We start from the raw sequence: 20,294 nt of genomic DNA, 5'->3' as shown, positions 1-20,294 counted from the left end.
ATGTGGAATTCTCCCTGCAAAGGGAAAATTCTGATGTGGAATTCTCCCTGCAAAGGGAAAATTCTGATGTGGAATTCTCCTTGCAAAGGGAGATTCTGATGTAAGGCGCCGCTTTGGGGCAACGGTCCAGGTTGAGTGGGACTCGGAAGTCACGTTTGGGTGCGGCTCCGCCATATGTTTCTCCTTTTTCTTTTTGAGCATCCCTTTGCTGTTTCGTTTTACGGTTTATGTTTTATGTGCGACTTCCAGCTGACGAGGTGAAGGTTTATGTTTTGATTTGAGCGCGCTAACATCTAACGTCTGTTACCAACTGCTCGAGCCAAAACAGGAAGCGCTTCCCCTAAGGTTCCACCCCAACATGGGAACCCTTGGGGAAAATTTTAAATGACTGGTCGACCTATAGCTATGATCCAATGACAAAGAAAAATGACCTGAAAATGGGTCTCCTACAATTAAATCTCTATTGCCACAGGACGGGAAAATGGACTGAGGTTCCCTTATGTTCAGGAATTTATGTCCCTTTTATTATAATCCTGCTCTGGGTGGCTGCATAATCAAAAGCCTGAGGGAAAAAACCCCAACTCTCCTGACATTCTAAATGATCCCCTTCTAACTTCTCCCAACTCTCAGGATGGGGGAACCAAGCTTCCCCCACTCCTACAAGTTCCCTTACTCCTTCAGATTCTTCTGATCATACTAAGACCCCACCTCCCCAGAGGGACAATCCCTGCTGGGACATTTTATCAGCCAGTCTGCCCCTGTTATCAGAGCCAATTTGAGCACTATCTGGTTTAACTTTTAGCTATGAAACCATGACCACAGAAAGAGAAAGATGATTTTCGACAGTATGGCCACAATATTGTTTAGACTCCAGAGAAAATTGGTTAAAATAAATTTTTTCTTAAAATTGCAAAAACCAGTCCTTTTGGCATGTGCAATTAGAAAAAGCTACCTTGTTAAACTACTTCTCTTCAAAATTCTGACCCTGAGAGAACAAAAATATACCTAGGACAAAGCTTGAAGTTAACTCTTATCATGTCCTTGAGCTACAAACACAGCCCACTTACCTGAGACTTCAGCCTTGGATTAATTAGTAGAACTTCAAGCCAAGAAGAAAAAAAAAAAGAGGCAAAGAGACATTTTAAATCTCAAGTGAAAACTATGAGAGCTCTCTCTGGATATATGTGTATGTCTCAGTATGTGTTTTTGTCTTTGGATAATATTGCTGAGGTTAATTTGTAAATGAGCTCTATTTAATTGGCTTAAAAGAAAAGTAAACAATTCTAAATACAAGAAAAATCAGGCTAAATAAATTTCAGGTTCATGTGACCTGGGAAATATTCAATATTAAATTAATACCTGGTATTAATGTTTAAGTTTGTTGATCTAATCAATATAGACATGTCTTTAGAGCCAGCAACATTAGGTATAATACTTTTATTGTGCCTAGGTTTAATATAAACTAAATAAGATCTTATTATATGTTTTACAAATTTGTCAACAATGAAAATAACTCGATGTGAAGAAACTTCCAAGACAAAAAAATGCAAATAAGATAAGAGCCTTGGGTGAACTTTTTAGGAATAATTATGCTTTAGGAACGTCTACTTAAGAATAATCTCTCTAGATATTCGACAACATAAAACATTTAGAGTTGTGCTAAATTAAGTTAAAGGATGGAAGTTTATTAAATAACTAGTCCATTTCCAAATAAAATAAGATACTGAAACTGTAATTACTGAACATTGGCTTCCTTTTACAGAGAATCAAAAGGTTTAGAACTATTAAAAAATGTGTTTGGTGCCACACTGAGATGTTTTCTATAAGAAAGCACATTCTTCAAAAATTATTATTTGGATGTATATTTACCAACCTACAGAGTGCTGATATAAAAGGATAGTTCATGGTTGCTTAAGGAAAGTAGGATGTATGTTTTTAGTAAAAAAGGTATGAGGGGGCTTCCCTGGTGGTGCAGTGGTTGAGAGTCCTCCTGCCGATGCAGGGGACGCGGATTCGTGCCCCGGTCCGGGAGAATCCCACATGCTGCAGAGCTGCTGGGCCCGTGAGCTATGGCCGCTGAGCCTGCGCGTCCGGAGCCTGTGCTCCGCAATGGGAGAGGCCACAGCAGTGAGAGGCCCGCGTACCGCAAAAAAAAAAAAAAAAAAAAAATCCGCTACCAATGAAGGTGACACGGGTTCGAGCCCTGGTCCGGGAAGATCCCACATGCCACGGAGCAACTAAGCCCGTGCGCCACAAGTACTGAGCCTGCGCTCTGGAGCCCGCGATCCACAACTACTGAAGCCCGTGAGCTACAACTACTGAAGCCAGCGAGCTACAACTACTGAAGCCCGCGCACCTAGAGCCCGTGCTCTGCAACAAGAGAAGCCACCGCAATGAGAAGCCTGCTTACTGCAACCCTCCAGTTCGCCACAACTAGAGAAAGCCCGAGTGCAGCAGCGAAGACCCAATGTAGCCAAAAATAAATAAATTTATTTTTAAAAAAGGTATGAGGAATGGAATTGCATTTTATTAAGGAAAAAGGAAGTAGGACTAACTTACAGGTGGCTGTTTCTGAATGGGAAAATAAAGTGATGGATACAGAAAGTGATAAAAAAAGTTTGTGGAAAGTGGACCCCAAGAAAAGAGTTTTGTGCATGGTACAAGTTTTCTTAAGATGTTGAACTGCCTTGGATGACGGATTTTAATTCTTTACCTTTTAAGTGATCAGGTCTATATTTGCCTTTAAAATCTTTTACTGTTACTTTGGCTAAGTGAATAACTGTTGTTTCACAGTGACATATGATCTTATCTGACTGAGTGTTCTAAACCCTTTTGTTTTTTTGATAAAACTTCCCAAACCAAACTGTAGTGGAGTTTCTTTGACCTCTAGCTAACTTTGGGATGCTTCAAAGGGCCACTGAAACATCCCAAAGAGAGATATTACACTAATTAGGTTCATTTGGTATTTTAAAAGTACGTGGGAAGTATTGTCAAATGTGTAATAAATCTTCTTAGGTTATATTGTATGGTAATTGTTACTAATACAGATATTCTAGAAATTATATATGGAATTTCAAAAAATTCTGATATGTCGTGGTAAACTGTTACCAGTTATAATTCTAGTTATTATCGTAAGTGTCATATGTCACAACAGTAACCAAGTTACCTTGTTAATTACATTGTAATCAGATTTTAAACGTGCCTTAAGTCTTTTGTCATTATAGACACTTACACGGTTTTACTCTGATGCCTTTGCAAAAATGCTTCCTCTTCAAGAAGATTTATAAAAAGGACTTTTGGATAAACACAAGTTTCTGACTTTCAGACCATAATGATAAACTGGATATAAAGAAGCTCTTCTCCTCAAGGTACTTATGATTTACAATAATTTGGTAATTTACATCTGTGTGTAAAATTAAAGCATTTATCTTTTCTCTCTATCTGCTCCCTCCAGAGATTGGAAACTCTTAGGTCCCCAGCAGCTTTATCAGATAAATTAGGAAAGCTATCTCACAGGTACAGAAACCTCAAGGTATTTCGGAGAACTTGAAAAGGGAGGAATTCACCTAGATCTGGTAAGCAAAATCTGTGACAAGCCCTTGGTGTGACTTTCCTGAGAGGTCTTTTAAAAGTTCACTCTGAGACCCCTTATAAAAATTTCAGCAAGCAAAAAAGCCTATATGATCAATTACAGTTATATAAATCATCAGGCCAAGTTTGTTGAGACCAGACTGAAATTTGGTTCTCTCTCTCTCTGTTAAGAGAACAAAGTTTTCTTGGAGTGCTGCTTTTAATAACAGACTATGTAAATTTCTTTGCCTTCATGTGATTTGTATGTGCTTTTAAAATCTCTCGTTATTTTGGTTAAGTAAATAAGTATTATTTCACAATGATCTATGAAGATTTTGACACATGTAGATAAAGTTCATTTGGCTTCTACACAAATTAACCCCTCATTGTCAGACTTTTGCTATCCTGATGTCTTTGTAGCATGGCAACGGTCTATTCCTAAGTCAGAAAGTTTAAAATGGGTAAACAATAGCTGTAAATTAAACAGTCAGGGCTATGGAAAATCCAAGATGGCCACTTGGCTTTTTCTGTCTCCCTGATAAATCTCATTTTATTTGATAGGATAAAGCCTTCCCTGGCTACAAGATTAATGCCCTCACAATGGAAAAAAATTATGTTTCACTAAATATTAAATTCTAGTTTTGTTAATTAAGGTCTGTGTTTACCAAGACTCACTTCCCAGATAGTTCCTTGCTGTTATGTTATATTGCTAAAAGTTTAATTAGATTATTAAAGGAAACTCTTAAGTTTGTTTGTAAAGCTTATCTCAGTAGTCTATCTTTAGATGAAGATCGGATGCCCTATGACTTACAACCAGGGGATTATACATACTGGAAAAGACACAATTTAAAGGACTATCTCCAACCTGGATGAAAGGACCCTTATCAGAGAGAATGGCTGACCTCAAAATCACCTTAAAACAACGCTCAAGGGCTTCCCTGGTGGCGCAGTGGTTGAGAGTCCGCCTGCCGATGCAGGGGACACGGGTTCGTGCCCCGGTCCGGGAAGATCCCACATGGCGTGGAACGGCTGGGCCCGTGAGCCATGGCTGCTGAGCCTGCGCGTCCGGAGCCTGTGCTCCGCAACGGGAGAGGCCACAACAGTGAGAGGCCCATGTACCGCCAAAAAAAAAAAACAAACAACAACGCTCAAACAGAGGAGAAACTACACTCACACCAGGATGAGAAGAAGACATCAAAAGTAGACAGCTTACCCATGATCCTGGACCTAACTTGTATGACCATTTATAATGTTTTCTTGTCTTCTTGGACCTTTGTATATGAATCAAATGTTTTTCTATGATAGGCACGATCCTATGCTAGTTTTAAAAATCAATCCAATTGTTGATTTGTGGCCAATTACCTATGTCTAGTACTTCTGAGTTACCTGAGTGGATTTCTCTACTCCAAGGCTATAATTGGTTGACTCTTAGGAAACTTATCTTAAAAGGAAAATTATAGTCATGTTCAGGCCACTATTGATATTACTAGATGAGATCCCCTCAACTGACCAGTTAATAGTACCTGTTCTGATGCTGACCATAAGTATGAATTTTCCTCTGTTACTCAAAGTTCAATCAGAACAACAAGCAAAATTTCAGCCAAGGAATAAAACCTCCCACAATTATGGGATGGATTTATGTCATTAACACCAGGCTATGGTAACTTAAGTTTAAAGACTCCTCTATGCTAGGAACAAATAAATCATACTAAGGATAATCAGTCTAGTAACGCTAAGAAACTGGACTGGATGCCTTATGGACAGGGCTAATATATAGTTTCCCTGAAAGATAAGGATTGGTACAGAAGACACTAATAAGTTAGATGACGTGGGATATACTGGGCTGCACCTAATGGAAGTTCTTGGCTTAATTCTTGCTTATGACTTTACTAATACTGCTAGCTATGTTGTTTGTATTTTGCCTATTTCAAAAGAAAATTGTTGTTTCTTACGTTACCAAATGTGTGACTGATCCTCTGATAAAATGGTGATATATAGTTCCATATGAGATCAATGATTGCAGTAGTCTAACTCTAGATATGGGGAAAAGCAACAAGAGGGATTATTCTCCTGGACCATGAAAGACTAGGAAGACAGGTCCAGAGACTTTTGGATACAGTAAAGGCCTAGTCCAGTAATAGCACATGGAGTGCCCTATCAGCAAAATCTTTGCCAGACCTGGGAATGAGCATTCCTAGCACCATCGGACAAAAACTGGTCATGAAATGCACCAAACCATGGTTGAACTTATGACCATAAAGGGGCCCTGCTGACTAAAAACTGACACTTGCCATCTACTTCTACAAGGCTTAAATCATGAGCCGCTGTAGCTGGTGACCTTCCACACCCCCTGTTCAAAATCAGTGCTGTTTTATTGACCAGCACTGATTCCTTCAAAGGAATTCAGGGTGGAGATCAGGAATGAGGCACTCTGTGCTCTGGGAAAAACAGAACAGTCCTTCAGATGGTTAGATATTTTCAGGAAAAGATTTTATGAGCCCCAAATCTTGCATCTTCTCATACCTAGAGAAGCATAAAAAATTGTTAATGGTGACAACTGCTTTGTTTTTTGTGTTAATACCACATCAAAGATTAAAACCTACTTGGATAAACCTAGCCAACTGGCTACCTGCTTACAGTTCTCCTCAAAGTACCAAGTCTCGACTGGGATTCAGGCTTATTCTCCTAAAAAGAGATAAGATCTATTTTGTCTATAAATGTTCAGGTTGTCACTCCTCCAACTACTTCTGAGTCTGTTACACCGACATCAGTCACACTGGGTTAATAAAAAGGACATCAAAAATTGGGCTTCCCTGATGGCGCAGTGGTTGAGAGTCCGCCTGCCCATGCAGGGGTCATGGGTTTGTACCCCGGTCCGGGAAGATCCCACATGCCGCGGAGCGGCTGGGCCCATGAGCCGTGGTCGCTGGGCCTGCACGTCCGGAGCCTGTGCTCCGCAATGGGAGAGGCCACAACAGTGAGAGGCCCGCGTACCGCAAAAAAAAAAAAAAAAATGTACATGACCATGCCAAATGGCTCCATTCCTTTGGACAGGGTAACCCAAGTGCTGACTTTATCTGGACTAGGATCAAAATTACTACCAAACGAAACGTGGCTCTTACTCTTGCTTGGGCCCCTGGTTACAATAATTCTTTTACTAATCTTTGACCTCTTTTTTTTTTTGAACTACTTGTTAAATTCTGTCTCCTCCAGAGTACAACAGGTTCACATCAAGATAATAATGATGCAAAGATTCCAGCTATTTCTAAGAACAGATCCTGCCAAAATAACAGCAGAAGTCACCGTGGGGCCCCTTTATAAAACAGGGCAAGAGCTCCATGACCCCAACTAGGTGGGGTCTGTGAGCCCCTTGCCAGCCTGATGAAGCTACAGAAGACAGACCGTAGTCCCTCATCCTCCCAATAAAGATTTCTTGGGGTTCATGTCTCAGGGGGGATTTGAAATGGAAGATAGATTGGCCTCTGGGCTGGACAGCTGGTGTTTGTCAAATGGAGCAAAACTGAAGTTTTGTCCTCAGTCAGACAAGAAGGGCGCCGTTTCCCTTCCTCCATTGATATGGAGGGAATGAACTAGCAGTGGGGAATTTGTTGCAGCAAAAATAGAAATGAGACTTTTCTGATAAACAAGGAAAACAAGCAACAGTGAACAGGTTGGGAAAACAGCGTAAACAGGCCTGAAAGAGTTAAGCAATCTTGGTTATTCTTTAGCTGTTACTACTAATGAACACTTGTAACTAGACTTGTACTTCACAAAGCTAAACAAAGCTAATTACTCTGATTCCATATGAATTGTTACCTGCCTCTAGCATTTACCCTCGCTGCATTCTCTTGTAGCAAATCACCCCCTGTAACTGTTTACTCAGGCCATAACCCAGAGATAAACGGACCCAATTACCAGGTTGCCTGACGCCAGCAGTGACTGTTTTAAAATACTGCAAGAAGAAGAAGAATGCAAGACCTTCACCACTTTGATCCTTATCACTTATCCTGGACTGCGAGTTCCACCTATAAGACACCCTGTGATTCCCCAGGACAGGAGGGCACAGTTCTTGCGGCGCTAGCCTGCTGTGTCTTCCCTTCTGCCTGGCAGAAAAATAAAGCCATCTCTCTCTTCCTCCAAAATCTCTGCCTCCGTGTTTCTGTTCGGCATCGGTGCACAGGGAAGCCGATATTTCGGCAACATCAACACCTCGTCTCCGATTCATTGGCCTGTCTGCGGCGAGCAGAGCAAGCTTGGACTTGGTAACAAGTGCAGGTGTAAGATATGTCTATTACAGAAAGTTTTATTGAACAGCACTGATTTAGAATCTACATTTCTTTACCATTCACCTTTAGATCTATAATCCACATACTATTGAAACTGAGTCCTCCTAAAATCAAGTTCTGCTGACAAATTTATGATTAACCTCTCTATCCAAAATGTTATTCTCTTTCTTGTTCAACACCTGTTCCCCTCAAGATTGAAGAGTATCAAAGAAAAGGTGGGGGGCGGGGGTTGAAACTGAGCAGGCCCCTGTGGGGCCCTCTTGGGCCCAAAAGACTTTTTGTGTCCCCCATTTCTGGTTTGTAGGAAGAAGGTTTTCAGCCTCCTAGACCTTACCTGAGTTCCAAAGAGCATTATCAAGTAGTTACTAATTAGGGCAGTGAAAGAATACAGAAAGAAACGGGAGTACAGCATGGGGCAGGGTCCTGGTTCCTCCTCAAGGAATATGCATAACAATATGTCTCTGCGTTCTTCTGCAGGAACTAGCCTCCCCGCCAGCAGGTGGAGGATGGTAACTTCAGGCTGAGCACAAGCACCTGGGCCCAGACTGGTAGGAACCAGGAGACTGATGATAGAGATTCTTGGAACCCCACCCCGTTACCTCACCACCAACCAAATCAGGAAGGTTACACACCCTGCAGCCCTTCCCTCAACTTTTTCCTGTAAAAACTCTTCCTTGAAAACTATTGGGGAGTCTGGTCTTTTTGAGCACAAGTCACTTGTTCTCCTTGCTTGGCCCTTACAGTAAACCTTTCTCTGTTCCGAACTCCGATGTTTTGGTTTGGGCTCATTGTGTTTTGAGCACACTAACTAGGGTTCAACAACACTATTAAGTTTGTGAATAAGATAAGGAAAGGATCAAGTTTTATTTTTTATATATATATACACGAAAATGCAAGTGAAAGAATATTCATAGCGGCATTCTTCTTAATAGCCGACAACTGGAAACAACCCAAATGTTTGAAGGGATAAATAAATTATGATGTATTCACATAACAGAGTAATGGGCTGCAATATACAACAATATGAGTTTATCTCCAAATATAATGTTGAATGAAAGAAGCCAGACACAAGAGAATATATACTGTATACTGTAGTTATTTAAAGTTTTTAAAATGCAAAAATAATCTACAGTGTTAGAAGTCAAGATAGTGGTCACGTTAGCTAGGCAGCAGTAGGGAAAGGATAGAGTTAAACCAAAGTGTGATTTGTTTTGCAGAAACTATCAGTTAAATGGCAGAAACACACCATGTTCCAAAAAGGTTACAGTGCATTCCAGTCAAGATACCACAGTGCTAACAACCAACCAAGAACCTGCTTGCTTGCAGTTTTTGGCAACCTAGCATAACCTTTGCCTCATTATAATGATCATGCCTACCCTTTCATGAATATGTGTGATACCCGCAGGCTTAAAACTTCCCCTGTCCAGCTGTTCATGGAGAGTTATGTCCCTGTCTCCTTACTTGTCAAAACTAATAAATGCCTCTGTTTCAATGGAAAGTACTTGGTGTGTTCATTGGCTATGCACCCCAAGGAGGGACCAATAGTGTCTAGTAACAGTTACCTTTGGGTAGAAGGGATGAGGTAGTTGTTGGGAGGGCATGAGGGGAGTATTTGGAGTACTGAAAACATTCTATTTCCCTGGATGGCGGTTATATAGCTGGATGGTGGTTGTGTTATGGAACCAAACTTTGGTCTGCTAGCCTGCAGGCAGTAAACCAATCTACTATACTGGGTTGTGGTGAAGGAAAGTGCGGCGTCTACTGTAAGGCACCAGACAAGGAGTCTGGGACAGCTAGTGCTCAAAAAGCCCAAACTCCCGGATGGGTTTCAGCAAAACATTTTTAAAGGCAAGGTGAGGGAGGAGGAGTCCCAGGTCTGTGATCAGTTCATGCACAATTTTCTGATTGGTTGATGGTGAGGTAACAGGGTGGTATCACTGGGGTTAACGTTACCAATCCTCAGCCACCAGTAGGCCTGGTGTCCACATGCTCATGGTCATCAGGTAGTTAATTTCTTCCATTTGGAGGGGTTTTAGCATTTGCAAAACAACTCAGGAAATGTGCATCAGATACTATTATATAGGTACTTCAGAGAGGAGCTACAGCAGAGGATATAGGGGAGGGATCTGTCCCAGGAAGGTCCCATAGGGTCCTGCTTGGTTACAGTTATATAGCAGTGTTAACTTGTGATGACCCATTAAGCAGTATGCTATTAAAGAATAGGGCTTCTTTTTTTAAGGTAAAATTATGACTGTCATATAGGTATAAAATGAACAGATTTTAAGTTAACTAGTGAGGGAACAAACAAAAAGTTACAAATGGTGCAAAAGACGTGAAATGAATTTATAAACAGATACAGAACTGTTTTTTTTTGTGTGTGGGGGGGGTGCTGGAGGGAAATCAGTTGTCGCTCCACCAGACAATTTATTTGCCAGTGTACAGAAAAGAATAATTTGTATTGTTTTCAGCTGTCTACTGATATTTAAACTTACAAACTTTTAAAATAGCTCAAAGATAATGAAATGTTCATACCTTATAGAATCAGATAACCTGGAAGGGCATGCTCTAGACACATAGTTTTCTCCTGCAGACACCAAATAATCCTTTTGGTCCATTTCACAGTCTTTTACATAACTTAAGAGTTGTCAGTCTGTATATTATACTTCCATGTTAAAAAAGTTTATTAAAAAATAAAATTAAATAAAGGAAAATAGTTCTGTAAACCATGCATCAGCTTTCTCAGGTGTTCCCCAGGGCTACTTTAAATTCCTGAGACTTCCGCACTGACCAGCTTTCTTTAAAGCTTCAACCTCTTGCCACATGGTTGGCCTCTGTCTTACTTCCCTCTTCCCAATTCCCTCTCCAGAGACTAACTATCCAGATGTCTACTTGGTGGGGCAGGGGAAATTGACTGTAATGTTGATTGGGAAAGGAGATCTAAAGATTTGCCTCAAAGAGTTTTCTCCTTGCCCTCTATATCTTTTTTTTGTTTTAGCCTCCACCTTCAGTCCCACTTCTAGAAGTATCTGGTATTACCACTCCTGTTTGAGGTTTCTGAGATATAAAGTCAAACTGGCTTTCAGCTTTTTTTATAGCTGTCTGGGGATTTGGCATTTTTCAGGTTTGCCAAGAAAATAACATCCGTCTACTTTTCAGGTCCAAAATGTTGCTGGTGTGTCCTTGCCTGATTTTTCCTGAACTTGTGAGTTAACTTTTCAAATAATACCTTAATTTTGGCTTTACTAGGTTTTGGAAGGGAACAAAATTTGCTGTATTGTTAGAGCAAAAAGTATTATCCTACCTGTTAAAAAAAATTGTTCATGATATTTGTTAAAGAACAGTAAGGCAGAGTTTATTCAAGGGGGGCCATTGTGATTGGGTATAGGGACCACTGCAATGGAATCTTGCAGTTGGGAAGAGGGACTGGGATCAATTCCAAATACAGCATAAGCAAGTAGGAATTTATAGCCAATGAGCCAGGTGGGGGTGGTCAGAGAATAGATAATTACTACGAGGAAACATCAGGGGTGAGGGGGGACCAAACTAACAGAATACTTGCTGAAAACAGACATCACCTGAGGCATGGTGGAGGAGGAATTACCAGATATCAAGAGTGATAAGATATGGAGGATGGGGTATTCTGGCTAAACTGATTTAGTAATATTCTTGCTAAAATTTGACAATGCAGAAACAAAAATGAGAACCCGACTCTTGAGGCCTAGTTGAAAAAGAGCTCAGAGGAGCCTGATTAGAGTGTGACAAGCCTAATCTCTAAATATTCCGTTTACCTAAATTTTTAAAAACTTTTCTGGTACTTTTAAAAATGTCTAATTGTATTGTTGTCAAAGAATGTGGTACTTATGATACCAGTTCTTTGAAATGTGTTGAGACTACTTTTATAACCTAGCATAAGGTCATTTTTTATAACCATATGATTAAAACTTATTTTCATTAATTTGGGGATGCAATATTCTATGTGTTTGTCCATTAAGTAAAACTTGTTAATTTTGCTCTTCAGATATTCTATATCTTTAGTGATTTTTTTGGTGAGATTTTCTGTCAATTTCTGAGAAAAAATAGTTTAAAAATAACTCAGATTTGTCAGTTCTCTTCTGTCAATTTTTGCTTTATATATTTTGAAACTCCATTATTAAATACATAAAAGTTTATGAATATTTTCTTTTCTTGGTGAATTAACTTTTATTGTTATGTAATTACCTTTTCCACCTCTAGCAATATTTTTTGCTTTAATATGTGTGTGTGTGTGTGTGTGTGTGTGTGTGTGTGTGTGTGTGTGTGTTAGTAGCTACATTAACTTTCTGGGGTTAATATTTGCCAGGTTTATCTTTTGCCAGTTTTCCACTTTCAAGGTTTGTGTATCCTTATGTTTTAGCATATAGCTTAGATTTATAAAAATGTAGTCTGCCAGTATTTTTCTTTCAATTGGAAAGTTCGGTTCATGTGCATGTGTAGTGATTACTAATAGACTTGGCATTATTGCTATCATCTTCTTGCATATTTTTTATTTACCTGAGTTTTTATGTTTGCAGGTTGTTGCGTTGTGGGGGGGGGGTGTTGGTTTCTTTTGGTCCTTCTCCCTCTCCCTATTCTACATTCTCTGCCTACTTGTTGGGAAAATTGCACACTCTTATGTTGTGAATTTTATCAAGGGCCATTTCTCCCCAAACCATGATGAATATGTTCATGCAGTTTCTGATGTACGAATGACCTTGTAGTCCTGGAACAACTGTCTGATTCAAGGTATTTGAATCGAAAAATACAGTGGTAGATTTTTACTTTGTTTGTTTGTTGCTATCTGGGTTACCTTCACTTGATTAAATGAACTGTGAAGATTTTCATGTTTTTCAATATTTTGAAATAGTTCAAACATCTCTCAAAAAGAAACAGAGTTGGACACTAGTTTAACAGAGTAAAGACATATTTTATTCAGTACTATTGCAATAGGGGCTTCAGTAAAACTGAACTCAACTCCCAGTAGAGCAAAGACAGCTGGGGATTTACAGCTCCAACAAGCAGGGTAAAGGGGGTCAGTGGATGGAAAATTACTAAAAAGGAGACAGCAAATTTGGGGGGATCCTTGCCAAAGGCTGGCCAAGGACTTAGACATCAAGAGTAGGGGATGAGGAATTTGATCAGATATTAATAATGCGGGATTCTACCTAAACTGACTTAGCAGTATTCTTGCTAAAACTGGGCTCCACAAGCCAAGGACAGGGCTCAAGGAGGAGACCTAGTAGAAAAGAAGTCTCATAGGAACCTCCCTAAAGTTTAGTCAAAGGTGGAGTCTTTGTCACATCGACAGAAAGAGGCAGATGAAGCTACCGGTTATTTTTAGAAAAACAAATATTACAATCCAAGCTACCATATAGATCTGCCCCAAATGTCATGTATTTCTCCAAATTCCAGCGGCAGACCCAGCTGTAACTGACAGCTCTGGCCACACATTTAATTAGAGATTTTGTCTGCATTCCTTTTTTTAAAAAAATTAATTTATTTTTGGCTTCATTGGGCCTTCTTTGCTGCACGCGGGCTTTCTCTAGTTTGCGGTGATCAGGGGGCTACTCTTTGTTGTGGTGCTCAGGCTTCTCATTGCAGTGGCTTCTCTTGCTGCAGAGCACAGGCTCTAGACGCATGGGCTTCAGTAGTTGCAGCACGCAGGCTCAGTAGTTATGGCACACGGGCTTAGTTGCTCTGCCGCATGTGGGATCTTCCCGGACCAGGGCTCGAACCTGTGTGCCCTGCATTGGCAGGTGGATTCTTAACCACTGCGCCACCAGCGAAGCCCTTGTCTGCATTCTATACAGTGATAATTCTGAAGCAAATACGGCAGCACCTGACACTGAGCTAGGAAAGGAGGTACAGTAGCCACCATTCATGGAGTGCTCACTCTGCATCTGGTATGTTAATTACCACATCTACTCAGTCTTCTGACAACTTTGCAAGGGACTCCTCTAGGCTCCCTTTATTTCAGAGGAGGAAAGTGAGGCTTAGCCAAGGCTGTCTGCCCCTTCTTCCTTACCCATGGGTTAGGAACCCACAGGTTCTAATGAGAGGCGGCTTTAGGGTTGCCGGGATAAGGTTACCGCGCAGTCAACTCCTGGCTTGGCAAGCCACAACCCCACCAAAAAGAGGTAGCCATTCGGGAAGCCACCACCTTCCGTCCCGCTGGAACCGCCCCTCCCCCCACCATCCGAGGCCCGCGCCTGCGCACTCCTGACGCCCGCGCCGCGCCCCCGCAGCTTTGTGGGAAATGTAGTCCGGCTCCCCGGGGTGGAGATGCTGGGAGGGGCGGCATTGGTCCGCTGGTTGCTTTGGCTCCTGCTGGGAGAGGGTGAGTGCGGGGCCACGGCGGGAGGCACCGGGTCTGGAGGGCTTCGGAGGGCCTGGCGGGAGGAGTCCAGTACAGCCGGGCAGGCCCCTTAGGGGCGGGGCGGGGCGGGGCGGGCTGCAGATGGGCCGCGACCTCTCGGACCCTGCGCAGCGCCGGGCTTCTAGCTCCAGATGTTCCTCCTCTCGCCCCGGGGGCCCAGCCGGGTTGGGAACACCGAGAGCTGAGGCGCCGGACGCGGTCCTTCCACCACCTGTCCCCCGAGTGGCGAGGGCAGGGGACCCGACGCGGCGGCCCCGGGTCCCAGGGGCAAGTGAGGGACCGAAGGCTCTGGAAGTCTCTCGGACCCTGGGTTCCTCCCCGTCGCGGGCTGTCCCCCGGACCCACCTCGAAAGTCTCGGGGGATGCTGGACCGGGGTGCGGGTCTCCGGGCTCCAGCACCTGCCCTTTGTGTAAACCGCATCTCGGGGACCGCCCTCAGTGATTTACGATTCCTAAGGGTGATGGCGTGGGCTCCCCTTAACTCATCTCTCTGTAAGAATGGGGAGGCCAACCCTGTGCAGATTTCTGCTTCAGGGAATCCTTTTCTTTCTTTTCTTCCTTCCTTTATTTATTTATTTAAAGCAGTTTTTCTCTTACCAAAAAAAAAGTTCACTGTAGGACAACTAGAAGATTCAGAGGAGCAAAAAGGAAAAAATCATTTGAAAACTGTCAGAATCTGCATGTCGGCATGTATATACGTATAAACACAGAAACGCTTTGTTTTTAAGCAAATATATGGATATTAGTATTCTTTTCTCCATTTACTTCAAAAATGAGTGCACAAGTCTTAAGCTCCGTGATTTTTTAATAAATATTTTTATCTGTGTAGTACCACTTAAGATGCAGAATAAACTTTTGTAAGTTTTGAAACTATCTACTTATACCAATTTTTAAGAACAGCTAAGTCTGCTTGTTAATGAACATGAGGAAAAGTATGTCTGTGCCATATTTAATCCTCTCTTTAGGCCTTTGTGTTCTTTCTCAGGGCTGTTGGGTTTTTTGTTTGTTTAGTATTATAAACAATATAGGCCATCTGGCTACATATATCTTTGCATTCTTGTCTCATTCTATAAATCTCTTCAAGTGAAATTTCTAGATCATACTGTAAGGCTCTTGATACCTCCTGTCCTATTCTCTCTAGAAAAGTAGTAGTTTGTAAACATTGCAAGGTAAGGGTGCCTGATAGACCCACAGCAAGTCTGAGTGTTACTATTCTCTAACTTTCTGAGAGGTGCAAACAATAGGGTTGTTTAGATTTGCTTATTGAAAACTAGTGAATATTTTTATGCAGTTTGCATTGTGTTTTTAAATTGTGTCTGATACACAAGTATATTTCCAATTCCTATGCAGAAATGTTACATTTTCATATGTTCAGATGTGCAAACCTTCCCTTCATGTTTGGGTCTTTGACATCATTGTTAGGGGTCTTCTATTCCGTATGTTACAAAATGTTCATCTTCATTTTCTTGTAGTACTTTAGTTTCACTTTATATGTAAATTTTTATTCTTTTCCAAATGGTAAGTCCTTGTTCCAAGTTACTGAATCATTCATCCTTTCTTCATTGATGTGAAATGCAACTTTTTTCATATCCTGAATTCTTATATATAAATTTTTTTTCTGAACTGATTGTGTTGGTAGGATTTTAATTTGTTCTATTCACCCTTTTCCCTGGTAGACTATAACATCTGCGAGGGTAGAGAGTTTATCTATTTTGTTTACAGCTGTATTCATCCCTTGCCCTAAGAATGGTGCCTGGTACACAGTAGGTGGTCAATAATATATCTGGTGAATGAGTGACACTATACAGTAACACTGTGTTCTAATTATCATAGCTTTATAATATCTGGAGGGCAAGTTCTCACATCCATTGTTATACAACACAATTAACTTTTTTAAAAAAATCATTTTTTCCATAATTAACTTTACAAGATTATTATTTAGCTGTAACTTGGTTGGGAATATGTTAAGTTTATAAATTAATTTCAAAGAAGTGACAACTTAGGATACTGTGACATCCTATCCAGGGGTATGGTATGTCTCTCTCTGTTCAGCTTACTTTATATATCTAAATAAGCTTAATAAATAAAAAGTATAGTTTTCTCTACATTAATACTATACACTTCTTATTTGGCTTATCTGTAGGTATTATATTGTCGATGAGAAAAGATATTCACAACCTAAAAGTTGAGAGTTATGTTTTATTCGGCAGGAATTTTTAGGACTTCAAGCCCAGGAGGCAGCATCTCAAGTAACCCTGAGAGAACTGCCCCAAGGAGGCGAGGGGTGGGTGGGGGCTGGGGGGGGCAGGATATATAGGAGTTTTGCAACCAAGGGTAGTCTGAATGTCAGAAGATTATGGTTAATTAAAGAAAACCAGATATCTCAAGTTGAGGAATTTAGCACTTTTCTATGTATGGGAAGATGTAAGAGTCTGGGTTCACTGAAATCATTCCTTTGATATCTGGGGCCAGTATCCTGTGTTTTCACATCCTGAGTTTCCTCAGGGCTCACTGTGGGGAGTGGCTGCAGTCTGATGGCTGCTAGACGACAGGTATTCTCTTCCTTTCTAAGTTCCCTCAGGGCTCACCAGCTCACTGGTGGTGGCTGCAATCGCTGATGACTGTGACATCCTTTGTTTACTGATGTGGCAGGCAGTATTCCATTTCTCAATATTTTTTGTTGTTGCTGGAGTCTTGTTTCTCACATCTTTTCCTTTCCTCAGCTCTGCCTCCTCTGATCCTGCCCACCGCCTGGGAAGGACACCACAGGAAGGAAGGAGAAGGCAGTGGCTGCTGGGCCTCTACTATTGGGAGTTCAGGTGAGCTCATTTTTCTCTCTTAAACCTCTCCCTTACTCCTTGTTCCTATACTGTAGGTGGGCCTCACCACAGAAAACAGGGCCATTGAGATCTCTGAATGTTGGATGTTTTCCACAAAACTCCCCCTCGGCATCCCTCAGCTAGGTTCTCAGCTTCCAGTTCCTTATTCAGCAGGATGCCTTGGCCTGCTGAGCTGTTGGTATTGTCCAAGTGTCAGAAAAGGAACAAAAATCATGTGAGAGATGGTCCTGGTGCTTATAGGGCTATGGACTTTCAGGGAACATAAAAGAGGTCACATCTCTACAAGGAACAGTCATGATGATTGCACGTGTATATGATAATAAGAACAAGTATGGTTAAGTACCCACATTGTCAGTGTTCCAAGACCTGGAAAGAGAGAAGATCAGTGTGGTGACCAGAAGTAGGGTTGGGTAGGGATACCTGGAGAGGATTTGCTGTAATGGAGTCAGAGTGTCCCAAGTTTAAATTCCGACTACCATTTAATAGCTGCACTGTCTTGGGCGAGTGACTTGACTTCCCTTGAAGCATCTGTTCCTCATGTGATGATAGAAATAACAGCATTAACTGAGTGTTTGCCACATACTTGACATTGATAAGAATTTCACCGGACTTATTTCATTTGAACTCTCAACAAACTTATGAAGTAGGTATTATTAAATGAAATAAGTAATGTAAGTAAAAAGAGCCCAGCTTTGGTTCCTGGAATGTTGAAGGTACTAGCTCAGCGGTAGGCATTCTTAGCGTTATTCCAGCCACTAACTTGGTGTTTTAGAGTTTGTCGACTGAAAAAAAAAAAGCACAACATGAGGGTTGTGAGTTAAGTTTTATTTGGGGCAAATTGAGGACTATAGCCTGGGAGACAGCATTTCAGATAGCTCTGAGAAACTGCTCCAAAGAAGCAGGGGGGAAGGTCAGTATATATGTGATTTTGGTGAGGTGGGGGAGGTGCATGCAATCAAGCACATATTTTTTTTTTGTAGAAGGTTTCTGCTAGTCTCGTGAAGGTTACTGCTAGTCACGAGGAGCAGACGTCACCATGAAGGATTTTAGTGCTTTTCTAGATGTGAGGAGATATAAGAATTGGGCTCATAAAATTGTCTCTTGAAAATATCTATCTGAAGACCTGTACTAACAGTTTTTCCCAGAGCAGAGTGCTGATCTCCACCCTGAACTCCTTTCAGGGGATGTTGAAAGTCAGCAGCTGTAGTGGCTCGTAATTTGATCCTTGTAGGGGTAGATGGCAAGTGCCAATTTGTAGGTGACAAGTTTTAGAGGTGGAGCGAAGGTAGAAGGGACTGGAAGGGAGAGGGAATCAGATACAGTTTGGGGTCAAGTACCAGGAAGGAGGAGTTTGTGTGTTTGGTGGGGTGGTAGGCATGGGAGTAGAGGAGGAGTCAGAGGAATTTAAATAAGGGAGTTGGCATGATAAGAGCTTTTCTAAGAAGTGTTAGACCTCCCTGGTGGCGCAGTGGTTGAGAATCTGCCTGCCAATGCAGGGGACACGGGTTCAATCCCTTGTCCAGGAAGATCCCACATGCTGCGGAGCAACTAAGCCTGTGCACCACAACTACTGAGCCTACCCTCTAGAGCCCGTGAGCGACAACTACCGAACCCGAGCACCACAACTTCTGAGCCTGCCTGCTGCAACTACTGAAGCCCACGTGCCTAGAGCCCGTGCTCCGCAACAAGAGAAGCCACTGTGATGAGAAACCCGCACGCCACTCACCGCAACTAGAGAAAGCCCGCATGCTGCAGCAAAGACCCCGCATAACCAAAAAAAAAAAAAAAAAAAAGAAGAAGCAGTGTCTGTCAGCTAGAGGAAATCATAGAGGAAAAAAAGTGAGTAAGGAGCCTAGGCTTTTTTTGCCCTGTGAGATTGCTTGAAAATGGAACCTGCTAGTTTTTGCTAGAACCTGGAGTTGTTCCTTCTCTGGAAAAGGAAATAAGACATCGGGGCACTTTACCCAGGAAACCTTAAGTTCTTGGGTTGTTTTTGTTTTTGTTTTTAGGATTAGGTTTACTTAACTTTGTCTGCCATCCCAAAGGACTTGTGGTTTTTTTTTATTCATAAGATCATATGTTAGGATTCTCTTAAATATGTCACTTGGTTATTTACAAGAGGAACCAGTTTAAAGGCTTCATGAAGACAAGCACTAACTGTTGTGATTTTTTAAAATTAATTAATTTATTTTTGGCTGCATTGGGTCTTCGTTGCTGTGTGCGGGCTTTTCTCTAGTTGTGAGAGGGGGCTACTCTTCGTGTGGTGTGTGGGCTTCTCATTACAGTGGCTTCTCTTGTTGAGGAGCACAGGCTTTAGGCGCACAGGCTCAGTAGTTGTGGCACATGGGCTTAGTTGCTCCGTGACATGTGGAATCTTCCCAGACCAGGGCTTGAACCTGTGTCGCCTGCATTGGCAGGTGGATTCTTAACCACTGTACCACCAGGGAAGTCCAACTGTTGTGATTTCTATTTGTACTACTTTCTCTTCTCAGTGTTATCAAGCTCAGTTTTAAAAGGCAACATAACTCACAAAAATAGGTATCAGAGAGAGGGAGTTTCTGGAAGAGGGGAAGCTTTAAGAGGGGAGCACTCAGAAGATTTTGGTTGATGTAGGTTGTGGTATGGTTGTCAATAGCCTTGATTTTATTTTATTTAGTTAAAATAGCACTAACTAAATTTTTAAATCAGCTTTATTTTTCAGGTATAATTTACATAAAATAACCCACTTAAAGCATATAATTCATTGAGTTTTGACAAATTTATGCACCAACATCATCACCACCCCAGTCAAGCTATAGAACATTTTTATCACCCCAGAAAGTATCCATACCCTTCCTGTCCACGATCCCCATCCCAGGCAACCACTGGTTTGATTTCTGAATACTTCAGTATGTGTTTCCTAAAAATAAGGACCCTGGTTTTTTTTTGTAAAAAAAGGCACATGTTTATTTTTCACTCAGGCATAAGCAAAGCAAGGTCATTCCTGGGAGAGGGGCATGACCCACCAGCAAAAGGGCTGTCATAGTGTCAGAGGGTGGGAATGGTGATAGCTTGAGGCCTGCAGTAAAAATATATATAGTGTAAGGGCTGTGCTGAGCCCCACCCAGGGAATGCAGTGGAGAATATATTGGCTATTATTAACTTGACAAATATTTAATAGTTTAGCCAAAAGGCATTTGCTGAGCAAAGGACCCTGTTTTACATAAC

The 20,294-nt window shown here is 41.5% G+C and overlaps 1 protein-coding gene and 1 long non-coding RNA gene across 2 annotated transcripts in view; both read left to right on the top strand.

The window, feature by feature from the left end:
* LOC114892184 (zinc finger protein 354B) overlaps nucleotides 1-20,294 on the top strand; it is a 93,555-nt gene that overhangs the window by 54,213 nt on the left and 19,048 nt on the right. The gene's annotated exons all lie outside the window — the stretch shown is intronic.
* LOC114893424 lies at nucleotides 3,083-7,712 on the top strand. Its single transcript, XR_003792878.1, has 2 exons — nucleotides 3,083-3,575; nucleotides 4,355-7,712. It is a non-coding gene; the product is annotated as an uncharacterized LOC114893424 (long non-coding RNA).

This window comes from Monodon monoceros, unplaced genomic scaffold, assembly GCF_005190385.1.
Source record: "Monodon monoceros isolate NGI ecotype Baffin Bay Population unplaced genomic scaffold, NGI_Narwhal_1 Super_Scaffold_12, whole genome shotgun sequence".
Lineage (NCBI taxonomy): Eukaryota > Metazoa > Chordata > Mammalia > Artiodactyla > Monodontidae > Monodon > Monodon monoceros.
Note: the sequence above shows the minus strand (reverse complement) of the source record. Positions and strands in the feature narration are given on the sequence as shown.